The following is a 16,711-nucleotide window of genomic DNA, read 5'->3' as shown; positions in this document are numbered from 1 at the left end:
GCCAGGACATACAGACTAGTGCAGCCAGGACATACATGACTATCCTGAACTAAAACAGACTAACAGCTTGATGTGGGAGGAAACCCATGCAGGTCTTACAAGTTACAACATTGGTGAAATCCATGAGTATAGTATGGTGTTGACAAACCTAGGAAGATATATCAAACTGGGATTCAAACCTACAATCATAGGCTTCATGTCTGCCCAAGGGATGCAACTCTGCATAACAAATTGTAGCACCTGGGCCACCCTTAAAAACAAATTCACCACTTTCTCTTAATGTCAGTACTTTACCATTTCACATGAAATCTGTGCAGGAAACAAGATTTGAATTGTTTTCAACAAACCTAAGTGCCTTGAATGTCAAAAATGTCTATGTGATAACTAATATGGGTAATGCTAAACTGGTATATATTATAAAACAAGTGTTGACCTCTGTATGTTCTAAGCAATTATGTTGTTAAGCACAGAGAGACATCTTTTTGTGAAAAAAAGAAGTTTTAAATCAGCAAACTAATTCACATATGAACCTAATCAAGTGAGAGAGTTCCCCAGATAATACCAAATACATGTCATTTTGAGATTATTTGAACTGAAGCAACACATTCGTGGTTATAGGCTACACAACCAGTTTGTAACAAAGTATATGGAGGTTTTCACAAAGAATACTAAACACAGTAACCATCACGCTGTAGTTAATGAAAGGCTCAACTGTAATGGTCACAGAACGATTCTCCTTTCAACTTAAAAATGACAGACAGACATCCTCCTTTTTTACAAGCCACAAATGAAACTTCCATGAAATCACATGAAACAAAACGTTAACTTAGGCAAACATCAACAAGTCAATAGCCTTGGAAAAAATCTCCATAACTCTGCTAAGCCACCCCACCCATGTTGACCCTCACTCCCTCTTCTGGCCTCATTTCCAGCTTGTTATTAAAACTGGTTGTTCTCAATTAACAAGGCTGCTAAAAAACTTCCCCATATGGTTCCTGGGACTTGAGCAGCATGACAAATCTGTCTGCACAGCTCTGGTGGGCAAAAAAGGAGGAAAAGTTTGCATGAAAGCCCAAAACTGTGGCCTTTATCTCCATGCAAGGGGGAGCGCTTTAAACAAAGGTCACAGCATGGGGATAGGGAACATTCCTCCTTTAGATTGCCCAAGCTCTTGACTTTGTCGGTTGTCTGGTTGAGCAAGTTATAAACCATCTGTGGGCTGTAGCTTCCAGCACGGCAGGGTGCCAGCCATGGCTCTCTCAGACATCTTCACATGAACAGCATGGAGAAATCCTTTTACATGCATGCCTACAACATCAGTAAATAAATCCAAATAATGCAAACAAATGTCCAAACTGGCCCAAAGCAACACATGACACAAGTCATTTGGACATATTTCTGACCTCTATGCCTTGCTTTCATTTTCTTATTATGCTCTACAAGAAGACACTGATAAACTGTGTGTCATCAGACATAAGATGTCATCAACTCACAGTTGCCAAACTGTGCTATCTATGCCAACTACATAGGCAGAAATGACTAGGGTTGCGCAATATAACCGGTTTACCGGTATTTACCGGTTCAGACATGAAAACGATACGTATTGCGATACGCTGATCGAAAACCGGTATTTTGACAAGCATTTGGAAAACGTTGTAACACTCGGAAATCTTCGGATATTTCCTTGTTTCATTTGTGCCAAATATTATTTACATTTTTATTTTATCATTATTAAAATAGTAGTTTTTTGTTTAAAAATACTTCATGCAATGTATTGCAATGCATATCGCAATACATGCTTTGGCATCGCAATATATCGCAATATAAATATTCTCTGCAATACCCACCCCTAGAAATGACCTATTTATACCAGAACCATTTATAAAAACCTTCAGTATAACACTGAATATTGTTCTAAATAGGTTTTATTCCCAAAATGAAAACTATTAAAATTCCATAACTATTAAGCTTCTACTCCAACCAGATTAATTAAGCTATGAACACATGTGAATGTAATCAGGACATAACATGAAGATTGTGGTGTAACAGCGTTTCCCACACTATAGCTCCCCCAGCAGAGTTCTCAGGACTGGTGCTCCTGCCACTAAGGTCGCTTGGAACCCCTGCACACCTATAGCGCCATCACACTCCTGCTCAACCAGGGTAAACATTAGCACCATGGGGTTGGCAGTTTTCACACAGTCAGCAACACAACAATATTCCAACAGCATCACAGTGATATATAGAGATTATAACACAAACAAGTGTGTCATACAACTTAAACGAAACAAGTGTGAAATTTTATCTCACTCGTGCAATACATACTTTTGCACGAATTTCGTAAATGTCATCTGACACACTTGCTCTAGTGTAATAATTTCTTTATTACATATTTTATTCGTGTACATTTGTGCAGTAGAACACGGTAAGCAAGTGTGACGGCCCTCTTCATTGACGTTACGTTCAATTGTTTAATGATGCCACAGACGTTGAAATACAGAAACAATGGTTGCTAGGCAAAAGTGATATGTGCACATTTGGTACATATGACGCTGATTATGGTTCACCATATGGGCAAAAAAGTAGTAATATCACATGATGCATGAAAAGCCAGATATCACTACTTTTAAAGAAACTAGTCAGTCACTGACGTTGAAGGGTTCGTTGCTGGCATGGATACTACAGACAAGTATTCTGTATACAGAAATGTACCCTGGCCAAAAACAGAATACAGAAACGTACCCTAAGGCGAGTCCATTCTGCCGTTTTCTTGATAAGAACTGTCAAACAGTAGTATCAGATGAATTTCATTGCATTATATAAGAAACGAACGAATATTTCAGTTGAACGGGAGTAACTACGTATGGTTTCAGTTGTGGACTCACCTCTGTTTAGTGTACCAGGTACATTTTTGCTTTGACTTTGTTTAGGGTACATTTCTGTATTAAGAAACATACCTGGGGTACATATCTGAAGTACCAGTGCCGACAACGACCCCTTCTGCGTCACTAACTTGTAACATCTCGTTCTAGGGCCTTTGGACATCATGTCCTCATGTTTAACGGGAATTCACTCACTTGTATTGTGTCACCAGTGTCACAAATGACCCTATTTGATCTTTGGATTCATACTATACTGTGTTAGAAACAGACTTACAAGTTCTAAAACTGCTGGATGCTGGTGTTTGACATAACCGTAATGCTATGTTAAAGTTATGATACATGGACACTCAGGCAGCAGACCCTGATCTGCTCAAGGCCCCACTTAACTTCAAACACGGGTACAGAGTCCAGGCCAAGTACAAGAGGCATCCTAAACAGCACAAAGAACCGTTTCACTGAAATGTTGGTAAAGTGGAAACTTGTGATAGCTATCATGAAATCACTGGTAGGGACTAATTAGTTGGTGTCAACATTCAACATTGCAGCAGCCACAATTTGCCAAATTTACCTCCTGTTTCAGTAAGATTGACATTCTTTTCAGTTTCAAAATCACCCAATGTAGTTTGAGAATGAAACTATTACTTGAACTGTGCTGTCTTACTATCCTTAGTCTGTCTCGCAGTCCCTGAACCATATTGTTGTCCCTAATGCTTTGCCTTCACTACAATGCTAAAGCCCTAAATGAAGTAATTCTAAATTTCTTCAGTCTGAATTTCCCATCTGACTGGGGTTCCTTTTCAGTTTAAATGGGTTTATTTGTTACTATCAAAGTTCTATATATTCAGAGACTCAACGTTAGTCTAAACTACCCTGTATCTTGTAAAGGCCAGCAGTCTGTGAGACAGCAGCAGTGTGTACGAGGAGGCCATGTGAAAGTGGTTGAGCCACACCTCCAGCCCATCCAGCACACTGCCTGGCTAGGCTGAGACTGGCTGTATGTACAACTGTCAGGATCACTTTCACTACCTTCATTCATACTTTCACCCAGGGTTTCCGTTTTCACAACAGCCACATGGCCACTACGTTTGGAGTAATTTGTTCCTTCCACTGGCTTCATTCACCACACTGTCTGGCTGTTAATGAGAAACCTGATTCGACAACTGTGCACAATTGCTGTACTACCTCCTCAACCTCCCCAACCCCCAAAAGCCAGGTTTCACTACACTACCTGCAGGCAGACAAACATTAATCATTTTTATTATGAGAACTTAAGCTTAAATGTCAATAATGACTTTTACAAACTAGCAATCTTGTTGCAGTTTAATCAGTCATGGACTTTATGACTTTCAGACTAGATTAATAGCAGCAAGTGGGATAATAACAAGGACTGAATGGAAGTAATAAACTTCAATCAATACTTGTGAAGGCAGGGTATCTTCAATAACTCAAATCATGATGATCATAAACTAGCAACACTGTCAGCACTATGACACTGGCAACTCGGTCAGCTCTACGACATTGGCAACTCAGTCGGCACAACACTAACAACACTGTCGATACCACAAAACACTAGCTACTTTGTTGGCACCAAGATACACTAGCAACACTGTCGGCACTTTGACACTAGCAACACTGTCGGCACTATGACACTAGCAACACTGTCGGCACTATGACACTAGCAACACTGTCGGCACTATGACACTAGCAACACCGATGGCACTATGACACTAGCAACACTGTCGGCACTATGACACTAGCAACACTGTCGGCACTATGACACTAGCAACACCGATGGCACTATGACACTAGTAACACTGTCTGCACTATGACACTAGCAACAGTGTCGGCACTATGACACAAGCAACACTGTCGGCACTATGACACTAGCAACACCGATGCCACTATGACACTAGCAACACTGTCGGCACTATGACACTAGCAACACTGTCGGCACAATGACACTAGCAACACCGATGGCACTATGACACTAGCAACACTGTCGGCACTATGACACTAGCAACACCGATGGCACTATGACACTAGCAACACCAATGGCACTATGACACTAGCAACACTGTCGGCACTATGACACTAGCAACACTGTCGGCACTATGACACTAGCAACACCGATGCCACTATGACACTAGCAACACTGTCGGCACTATGACACTAGCAACACTGTCGGCACTATGACACTAGCAACACTATCGGCACTAGCAACACTGTCGGCACTATGACACTAGCAACACTGTCGGCACTATGACACTAGCAACAGTGTCGGCACTATGACACAAGCAACACTGTCGGCACTATGACACTAGCAACACCGATGCCACTATGACACTAGCAACACTGTCGGCACTATGACACTAGCAACACTGACGGCACTATGACACTAGCAACACTGACGGCACTATGACACTAGCAACACTGTCGGCACCATGACACTAGCAACACTGTCGGCACTATAACACTAGCAACACTGTCGGCACCTCGACACACTAGCAACTGTGTCGGCACTAGTGCTGGTATTGGTATACAACAAGCGATACGATACATCACGATACTAAAATTGTAGTCACGAAGATATATTGCCAAAGTATTCTGCACTTAAGCTACGATACGATACGAATCCTGATATAAGGGTGGCGATATGATACGTGTATATATAACACCAGCTATAAAACACCAAAACCAATCTAAAAAGTATTTCGTCACATTCTGTCAGCGTTGTTCAATGTTCATTTGGAAACGAAATAATCAAGTTTAGTCATGGACTTTGTGAATGGTAATAACATGTGAGCGCTATGTCTGACACAGTTCTTGATGCAAGAATTTCCGAGAAAACGTTAACTTACGAAGGGAAAATAAGTACGCATATATTTTAATCATCAAACAAAAGTAAGTCGTTTTTCTTGACACATATCGTGATTCGGCAATATCATAAGTTAAAACATCGATGTATCATGGCTCATTTGAAGTATTGTATCGGGATATACGACAATGTAAATTTTTGCAACGATTCACTGTATCGGCGGCCCAATTGGATCGATGCATATCGATGAATCGTCACCATGAAACACTAGCAACGCTGTCGGCACCATGAAAGCAGCAACACTGTTGGCACCATGACACACTAGCAACACTGTCAGCACCATGACAGCAGCAACGCTGTCGGCACCATGACACACAAGCAACACTGTCGGCACCACACTGTCGGCACCATGACACACTAGCAACACTGTCGGCACCATGACACACTAGCAACACTGTCGGCACCATGACACACCAGCAACGCTGTGGGCACCATGACACACTAGCAACACTGTCGGACCATGACACTAGCAAAGCTGTTGCCACCATGACACACTAGCAACGCTGTCGGCACCATGACACACTAGCAAAGCTGTTGCCACCATGACACACTAGCAACGCTGTCGGCACCATGACACACTAGCAACACTGTCGGCACCATGACACACCAGCAACACTGTTGGCACCATGACACACTAGCAACACTGTCAGCACCATGACACACTAGCAACACTGTCAGCACCATGACACACAAGCAACACTGTTGGCACCATGACACACTAGCAGCACTGTTGGCACCATGACACTAGCAACACTGTCAGCACCATGACACACTAGCAACACTGTTGGCACCATGACACACTAGCAACACTGTCAGCACCATGACACACAAGCAACACTGTCAGCACCATGACAGCAGCAACGCTGTCGGCACCATGACACACAAGCAACACTGTCGGCACCATGACACACTAGCAACACTGTCGGCACCATGACACACTAGCAACACTGTCGGCACCATGACACACTAGCAACACTGTCAGCACCATGACACACTAGCAACACTGTCAGCACCATGATACACTAGCAACACTGTCAGCACCATGACAGCTGCAAGCACCACCATGACACACTTGCAACACTGTTGGCACCATGACACACTAGCAACACTGTTGGCACCATGACACACTAGCAACACTGTCAGCACCATGACACACTAGCAACACTGTTGGCACCATGACACACTAGCAACACTGTCAGCACCATGACACACTAGCAACACTGTCAGCACCATGACACACTAGCAACACTGTTGGCACCATGACACACTAGCAACACTGTTGGCACCATGACACACTAGCAACACTGTCGGCACCATGACAGCAGCAACGCTGTCGGCTCCATGACACACAAGCAACACTGTTGGCACCATGACACACTAGCAACACTGTTGGCACCATGACACACTAGCAACACTGTCAGCACCATGACACACTAGCAATGCTGTGGGCACCATGACACACTAGCAACACTGTCGGCACCATGACACACAAGCAATGCTGTGGGCACCATGACACACTAGCAACACTGTCGGCACCATGACACTAGCAACGCTGTTGCCACCATGACACACTAGCAACACTGTCAGCACCATGATACACTAGCAACACTGTCAGCACCATGACAGTTGCAACACTGTTGGCACCATGACACACTAGCAACACTGTTGGCACCATCACACACTAGCAACACTGTCAGCACCATGACACACTAGCAACACTGTTGGCACCATGACACACTAGCAACACTGTCAGCACCATGACACACTAGCAACACTGTTGGCACCATGACACACTAGCAACACTGTTGGCACCATGACACACTAGCAACACTGTCAGCACCATGACACACTAGCAACACTGTCGGCACCATGACACACAAGCAATGCTGTGGGCACCATGACACACTAGCAACACTGTCGGCACCATGACACTAGCAACGCTGTTGGCACCATGACACTAGCAACGCTGTTGCCACCATGACACACAAGCAACACTGTTGGCACCATGACACTAGCAACACTGTCAGCACAATGACACACAAGCAACGCTGTGGGCACCATTACACACTAGCAACACTGTCGGCACCATGACACTAGCAACGCTGTTGCCACCATGACACAAGCAACACTGTTGGCACCATGACACACTAGCAACACTGTCGGCACCATGACACACTAGCAACACTGTCGGCACCATGACACACTAGCAACACTGTCGGCACCAAGACAGTAGCAACGCTGTCGGCACCATGACACACTGGCAACACTGTCGGCACCATGACACACTAGCAACACTGTCGGCACCATGACAAACTAGCAACGCTGTCGGCACCATGACACACTAGCAACACTGTCGGCACCATGACACACTAGCAACACTGTCGACACACTAGCAACCCTGTCGGCACCATGACACACTAGCAACACTGTCGACACCATGACAGTAGCAACGCTGTCGGCACTATAACACTTGCAACACTGTCGGCACTATAACACTAGAAATACTATCAATAACTCATCACAATACACATACACAGATGTTAATACAGTACTTGAACGTGAAGTCTATCCTGAAATCTTGTAAATCTTTAGAACGATAGAATAACTGCATCAAAACCATACCTTATACAACCAAATATGAACAGCTATATGTGCAAGCAATACACTCACGAAAAGAAACCATTTTCACACATTTATGATAACCATTCACATTGGAACCTAAATTCTAACATGTACAAAGAAACATGAATTATATCTCTCTCATGCTGACAAGCAGACAAATAATGAATTTCAGAGGAAGTCAGTACTTGCTTAGCGTGTTTGATTCAGTTCATTGTGCAATGAACCTCTCCTTGCTTCCAGATTGTGAGATAGTAATACAAGCAATTACAAGTTGTGCATTCAGTTTGCTACACATAAAAGCATGGGTTCTCCCAGCAGGAGATAGCAGAACAATCCAATGTGAACCACCTTTACCCAAGAAGCAAGGGGACCTCCTTATATTACAAGTCCTTTCTTACCTGCCATCCAACAGTCAATAGGCAGGAGAATACCATGTAATCCCTTCAAATAATCAGTGCTGAATGAAGGCATCTTAAATCTGCCCTCACCATACACTGACACCATGGTCTCAATGAAGTCTGTGGTATGCTAGACGGGATTCAATGCTGTATTACACCATGTGTAAACATATTAGCATGCTAAACACCCAAGGGAGTCTATTACCTGTATTGTTGGGGCTGCTATAACACTGAATAGAATCAAATGGTAACATGTTAAACCATCACCTTATGTATATTTTCCAGCACTGAAGCTGCTCTTTTAAAAACAATTTGAATTTTCAGACTGTCAATTCATTGTCAAGAGGGAAATTATAGTTTCATTAAATCTTACAATACAACAAAGCTGACATTCACTGAGCAGTTTGAACCAAATTATCTAAACTAATGACAGCTGGAATCCTCAATATGAAATCTTCCATCATGTATGTACTCCAGTAGTACTATGCAATGGCTGTATTATCTAATACTGTCGAGGAAAAGGAAAAGTGACCTACCTCTGAGCTGTTAAAATTAGCCAGTAATTGATGTGAAAAACATGGACTTGGCTATAAATAGTACGTAACTATATATCGCTTTATCAAACGTAAATACAAACTATTGGCGACTACATGGCCATTTCTGACAAGTGTCTTCCTGGGGCTGTTCTCTCCATCTTGGTAATATCCTGCCTGGGTTCACTTATGGAGGAGGGCACTAAACAATAGGAAGGAACCAAGTCAATATTGCCTCGCACTTGACGAGGATATGGAACTAAATATATATAGTAATATCCTAAATGAAAAATTCTTTCCATGTTTTGTTTTTCTACATTTTGCATGCACCCTGCAGTGAATTCAGGAATTGTTTCCACTTCTTTATGCAAAATCACAGGTAGTCACCAGTCAGTTTGGGTGAATGATTCACTGCTCACAAACAGCATTACACACAGTACAGTAATACATCCTATCTCAGTTGTCATCAAATTCAACATCACAGCAAATGTCCTCTCCTTCAGCTGGAGGGCAAACATGGCTAATGGAGGTTAGAGATGTGTAATATCACCATGTTTAGCCATTGAAGAAGCCACAGGTAGCAAGATCTTTTAGTTAAGTTCAAGTAGTAAGCATGTTCATATTTTAACTGACAAAACATGCAAAACTTATGCCAATCAACAAAAGGTAAGTTTGTGTTGAATAAAAGCAGGCATGTTCAAGGGAAGTAAAGTGGTGGATCATACGACTGTTCATGCAAAAACAAACAAATTTATCAGAATAATTCTAATTTGCCTGTCAAACAGATTTCAGCCTGAAAAACCCTTGAACATGCTAACCAATGAATGAGAAAATCTTAACAATTGTGGATTACATATATATGTATTTCCAGCACAAGCCTGTATACCCTGTGTCATGTTCTACAGAACATAAGATGACACCATAGAGATTACACCACAGCTTGCCAGGGCTTCATGCTCCTGATAGCCCAGCCTCTACTACCACATTAATATTCCATAACATATATTTCTACTCACAAGATAACCAGCAGCCTTGTCATGTACAGCAATGCCATATCCACCATGTATAAGCTTCACGAGTCACAAATTGAAAATATTAGTTTACACCTCTCACTTCTTGCAGCATCCTCCCTTGCAATAACACACACAAACTACACTATGAATATTTACTTGGTGAACAGTGAAGATATACACATTTGTAAGAACAAAAGTACTTATCTCCTCACCATGCTTAAACTTCAACATTTTGGCGTGCAACTGTTACCATGGCAACTATCACACAGAGAGAGAGAGAGAGAGAGAGAGAGAGAGAGAGAGAGAGAGAGAGAGAGAGAGAGAGAAGAGAGAGAGAGAGGTTACAAATACTAAAATGTCAGTGTATTAGAACAAATAGCCTAACTTCATTCAAAGAGCCAACTATATGTAGGTCTTGTTTAATCAACATCAACATTTCACTCTTAGCAGACAGGATCCTACAAGAGACTCCCCACACTGACCAAACAGTCGTTCCCTATGCAGTTTCAAACTTAATATATTCATAAATAGTATGCTTGCTCATGAGCTGACACTTTGAAAAATAAAGTGCTTCACAAAAAGGGGTTTAACATGCAGGCTAGGCCATTAAGGAAGTCCAAGAAATGCAGTCAGCATAGTTTCATAATGGACTTCTCAAGGCACAATAATGCAAGGGCATCTCTTTATACCTTGAAAGGAATGTCTCAACAACTTACATTAATTTCTCAGAAAAAAATATATTTGTTTTTAAGAAAATCTTATCTGTATCCCAGCATGACTTTGACCTTAAATTTCATTAAGGACTTGAAGTTACTGCCACATAAAAAAAGAGTTATTTAGGTTATTTCAAAGTCAATTCTACTGTATGAAACAGTCATAATGAACGATCAAGAAAATTTTTTACTGGTGCTTTTCAGTAGACTACAATGCATTGTCTCTTATTTTACTTATCATTTTAACAGACATGATCCACACAAGAAATAACAAGCAGAGAAGATATCAAAGACACAGGTTCTATTGTACACCAAAATGATACACCTCAACAAGCCCAGGCTTGTTACCATTAGAGAAGATAATGTGTGCCACCAGTCATATACCATGCATGTACTACCAAGCTACAGAATGTGTAGTGGCTGGGAAATCTACAAATTTGAAGGGTATTTCTTCCTCTCATCACCAACTGAACACATATCCATGTGTTGGCTGACTATTCGCAATACTGATCAACAATGAACACATCATACTTTTTCCACCAAGGAAACTACACCCGCAGCCAGCTGTGGGGAGACTTTTTGTAGAAGAAAATAGGATTTTTTGTACATAAAACTGAGATAAGGAAAGGCTTGATAAGCTGTGTATGATGTATAGAACAGAGCACTGGGAACAGGTGCATACGGTGTCCTCATGGGAACTATAACCTCTGTACAAGGGTCAGGGTTTAACAAGTCAGGAAATAATACCATAATCCTTGGGACATATGCAGACTTGCAAAACAAACAGATTTAAATACAGACTTAACTTTATGGAAGACCGCGCTATTCTGGATCAATGTTCATCACCACTTGTCAGATTGTTAGATGTCCTAACAATGTATTTCATAAATCATACTCTATTTCAATTAAATATTTTTCAATTTTATTAACAGTTACTTTTTTGGAAATGTTAAAAAATGTATTCAACAGTAATATTTACTGAATAAACAAATCAGAAGTGGCAGGGCTTATCCCCGACATTTTCCCCAGGGATTTGACTCTCTCTCAATGTAGAAAACAAGTAGTCGTGAGTGCTTTCAGCAGTGAAATGAACTACTTCAGGCATAATATAATTGCTTATGTTGCTGATACAACAGCTGCATCAAAATTTGAATAAAATATGTCCGATAGACATGTGAACATATGCTACTTATGCTCAGAATGCTGTTGTCCGGCTGATAATGGACCCTGAAGCAAACATGAGTGTACAACCATTAGCAAAAGCTTAGCAAGTTTCATTATAATGAGTAATGATAAGAAATAATATCCAAAATATTCTGAAGAACAATGATGCTCCCAGTTTTACAAAATTTAGAAAAGTGGCCAATTTAGTTTTCTTTCATTCTACAAAACTGCACTGGCGAAAGATTACAAATAGTGAAATAGACATTGATACATTCAATTCAATTCAACTGAAAATTTGTCATGAACTACTGATGTACATATGTAGGCAGAAGGGAGTTCCGACTTTGTGTCCTGACAATAGATCACACATCACCTACACCCCGAGCTGAGCATATCCTGATGGAGGCACGAGTCTGAAATACACCAGGAGAAATACACAGCCTGAAACATTTGTGTTACTGTTCCACGAACAATTAACGTAAGTTACAGATGGGGACATGAAAAACAACCTCACCAGCGATAACAACGTAATATGTTCCCATAGGTTACCCATGACTACTTAATATTTCATTGTATGTTCTACTTGTTTTATTTATGCAAATAAATGGAAGAAAGATGTTGCAGCTATAAGCATCTTCTGAACAGAAAGAAACACTTCCTGAAAATCATTCATATTTCTATGACATGTACCACATTTCTATCATGTCTATGATATGTAACACATTAGTCTTGTTCAAATTTTTCAACATATCAGTATCATTGATATTAAATGTGGTACATGACAAGAAGACATTTGAAACAGTAAACTAGTTTAAGATTCTTCTTGTGAGCTAACTGATGATTGTGAGGTTCATGACTACAGGTTCAATAACCTGGTCAGTTTCACACTCCTCATCATCAGTGCTTACTCCATGTGTACCATAATAACCCACTCTTCCTACTCTTGTGGTGAACTCTCCAGGTCAGCTCTGCTCATTTCTCCCAAAGGGTGCAAACATCTGGCACCCATTACATCTTGTCCTGCCCTCACATACAGGTTCACTCAAGGGAAGACACTCATTTTGTCATAAAAAAACTAAATCTTTCATTGTGTGTTGAAACGCAATACACTTACAAATGAATAAATCTTGTCATGGAAGCAATGTGGTCATGAAAAGAAAGTTCCATTATGACCAGCAAACTCAACCTGATATCTAGAAATCTACATACAGGTATTTGTAAACTGCATACAAATGGCATAAGTTTAATATATACGTGTGAGAACTTTATGTATGAATTTCCAATTAGTTAATAATAACTATTGATTATGAAGCATATATTTCCTGTGTCAGGTCTAAATAATTATTAAACTGTTATTACTGTTTTTCTGATACATATAGTGTTGTTCTGATAATATTCACACAAAGTAGAACATATTCATCCTTTAATTATCACGAACCACTCATTATATCTATCTGGAAAATTTGACATAGGAGAGAATAGACATTACAACATATGTAAATTGGCAATCTACATGTGTACATAATGCCTGCAACAATGTTATAAGTAACACACATTGTTATACGTGTACATGTTTACCAGTGTGTGCATATGTGTCAAGGTATTACAATTTAAACCACATGACATATAGGTAACTACTTGTATGAAATACATTCAGTACAGCTGGAGAACCTTTCATAAACTGAAATAATCAACTGCCTGGAATTTGGGTTGTTGTCTTAGTTTAATTATCTTAAGAATTATAAGACTACTTTTTAAGCAACATAATAATGATCATCTTGCAGTCTGTTTTCATTCTTGGAATTAATGCTGTTACAGAAAACAATTTCTTGAAATGAAGACACAAACTGAACATGATGAAATATTTTTCTCTTGACAGCATGTACATAGTATAACCAGATTAACAGGGCAATTAGTTACCAACACAAAACTAAACCTTCTAGTTTGTATATAGATTGGCGGTACTGAATCAATATCTCATACGCGAAGCATAAAAAAATAATAATGTAGAAAATATGATCTGCAGACTGTGAGATTTAAAGGTCATCATATCATGTCGCCAGAATTGTAGGATGAATTTATATAAATAATAAATAAAACTACAAATAATTTTAAAAATCAAAACTGCCAGAAGGAACAAAGAGTGAAGTTTCAATTAAATGTGACACAATACATCAGTAACTCAGCATGCATACTACTGACAGAGGTAGTTCCTACTGCCAAGATAGGTCCTGTTTTAGCCATGGCATGATATCCATACCTCCTCATTATAAATGGTAACTTTAGATCTGTAGTGCAATGTGAACCCACAGCCTAGGCTCCCGATATATACATAGCTACATAGTCTCCATTCAGACACAGCCTGACGGGGAAACAAGTAGCACCAAACAGCCATTTTGTCTACCAATACTGGAATTTTTCTACGTATGTTCACTTCACATGCAGCAATTATCACCAGTGAACAAGATATATGATTCATTTTTCAGGAATCTTAATGTTTTCAAGAAATTGATGTGTGATATATGTGTAGCTCTTGTGTATTGTGAAGGAGCTAAGAATTGGGTCTGCAATCCAGTGTTATTTTCATGTTGTTTTCTTGTGTATTAAGCCTAAACAACAAAGGAACCGACGGTTGATTGCACTCAGGCACGGTTTGGCGATACGAGGCTGGAGAAGCACAGGTCTTTGCATGTTGATCTGCATTTGAGAGACATGCATACACAGGATCCTTGTAACCATTGACACACTAATTAACAGCCCTTGCTGCCAACACCAGAGGTGCCATCATGGGAGACAGAGCTACAAGTACTGGCGTAGTACTATATATCGAACAGCTGACATGGTCCGGCATGGAACTTCAAAGACAAAAGTTCTGCTAGCATCACAGAACTTGGGACAGGAGTGTTTGACTGCAGTATTAACAGAAATTGTGCAAGGTATTGGTCAAAATAAGAGCCCGGACGTACCTGTGTTCACTTGGGAGTAAATCCTTATTGCGTGAATACTTTCTTACACCTCGTATCCACCGCACTCACAGGAATCAACTGTTGCTTCGTTGTCTTAGAGCGCTCACAGAGGCCATGTTGAATCAAAACAATCGCTGCACGTGGTAGCTCTTGGCTGTTATCTCCCTTTGTCGGTAGTGTAGCACTCCAGAAATTAAGGGTTAATAATTTCGGTATTATAGGAATAGAAATTTGATCAAACTGCAGCTCGTTATCGTTTCTATTGCATGGGAGAACATGGAAACACCAGCTGTCAAATTAAAACTTCGCTGTGTTCGCCATGCGAATGTGCATGGAATCATGGGAAAGCACCTGTTGTATTCATACGCACCCGCTAGAACTTTAAGAGGCATCATAATACCATTATTAGTTTGGATTTTATTTATCTGTTTATTATTTATTTGAACACATAGTCGTGGAAAGACATTATGGTATTCGGATTCAACAATGGTATCGATTTTGGATAAGATCACCGGACTATCTTTCTTGACTTGCATCGGCTGCTAGGAAGACGCATCACTCACTTGTGAATCTGACAGCAGGCAGAGCTGCCTTCAGTTAAAGAAGAGAGGTTTTTACTTAATTATTTCCAAGGGGTTTACATGTAATTAATTTGCTTGGACAAGCGAACAACACGGTTAACATAAGCAGCTGTTTATCATTACACGAACTTTCTAGCTACGTATAACCGGGGTCATAAAACGTAATTTACAGTTTTCATTTGAGACGCTTTTCATTAATCGAATTCATAACTGAAAACGCATGAAAATAATTGTGTTTTCGTTTAACTTATTTTTTAATCCATTTAAATCATGTCAATTATGCCAAAGTAGACATTTTAAATTACTCGTTCGTGATTTCAAGACATGCCTTGCAGCAAGTAAAGTATAGATTTGGTCAGAATATGTATATATTGTAAAAATCAACCAAATCTACTCGGAACACCTTTTTCGTAACCTCTGTTCAATTTCAAATCGCGAACATATATAATGTACACAGGCGCAGCTCGTTCAAATGCAATAACTTTAGCCGAGTGTAATTTTAGGCGTGTTTGATATCTTTTATCGACATTGACTGTCCCTTACGCTTACAGTCTTTTCAAGAGACTCAGCCAAGACACATTCCTGGAAATTCAATTCCTCGCCAGGCGGGTGTACATATCCAGATGTCTCGCTCATCACCTTTCAAACAGGGAGACAGTAATGCGACTTGGTCACACCAGCCTCTCAGCCGGAGAAGAATATTTATTGCAGCCCCTACAGGATTGTATATCTGTCATCTCTCTCCGCACGTTTAATGGTAGAAGTGAATAGAAAATGTTAATCATGTTAGGCACGGACGGAGAACCCCACCATGCATGACGCAATCATCTTCCTCGTACAACCAGGCGTTAAACCGACAGAGATATACAGTATGAGAAATATTCTGCCTCTAACGGGGTGAGATTGAAGCTGGTAACATCCGTCGGTTCGCATCCCTTTAGAGGAGGAAAATCCTTTCTTACTT

The 16,711-nt window shown here is 40.5% G+C and overlaps 1 protein-coding gene across 6 annotated transcripts in view; it reads right to left on the bottom strand.

Moving 5' to 3' along the window:
• LOC124292495 (eyes absent homolog 1-like) overlaps window positions 1-15,498 on the bottom strand; it is a 150,345-nt gene extending 134,847 nt beyond the window's left edge. For 5 of the 6 annotated variants that reach the window (XM_046729599.1, XM_046729602.1, XM_046729607.1 and 2 more), the window contains exon 1: window positions 15,167-15,498. The gene's annotated coding sequence lies outside the window, so the exon portion shown is untranslated. The remainder of the gene's footprint in view (window positions 1-15,166) is intronic. The other variant, XM_046729601.1, reaches the window with a different exon arrangement.
• Window positions 15,499-16,711: the final 1,213 nt, after the last annotated feature.

The sequence above is a fragment of the Haliotis rubra genome, unplaced genomic scaffold (genome assembly GCF_003918875.1).
Source record: "Haliotis rubra isolate DU_JTF1 unplaced genomic scaffold, ASM391887v1 Scf52, whole genome shotgun sequence".
NCBI lineage: Eukaryota > Metazoa > Mollusca > Gastropoda > Lepetellida > Haliotidae > Haliotis > Haliotis rubra.
This window is presented reverse-complemented; position numbering and strand designations above follow the sequence as displayed.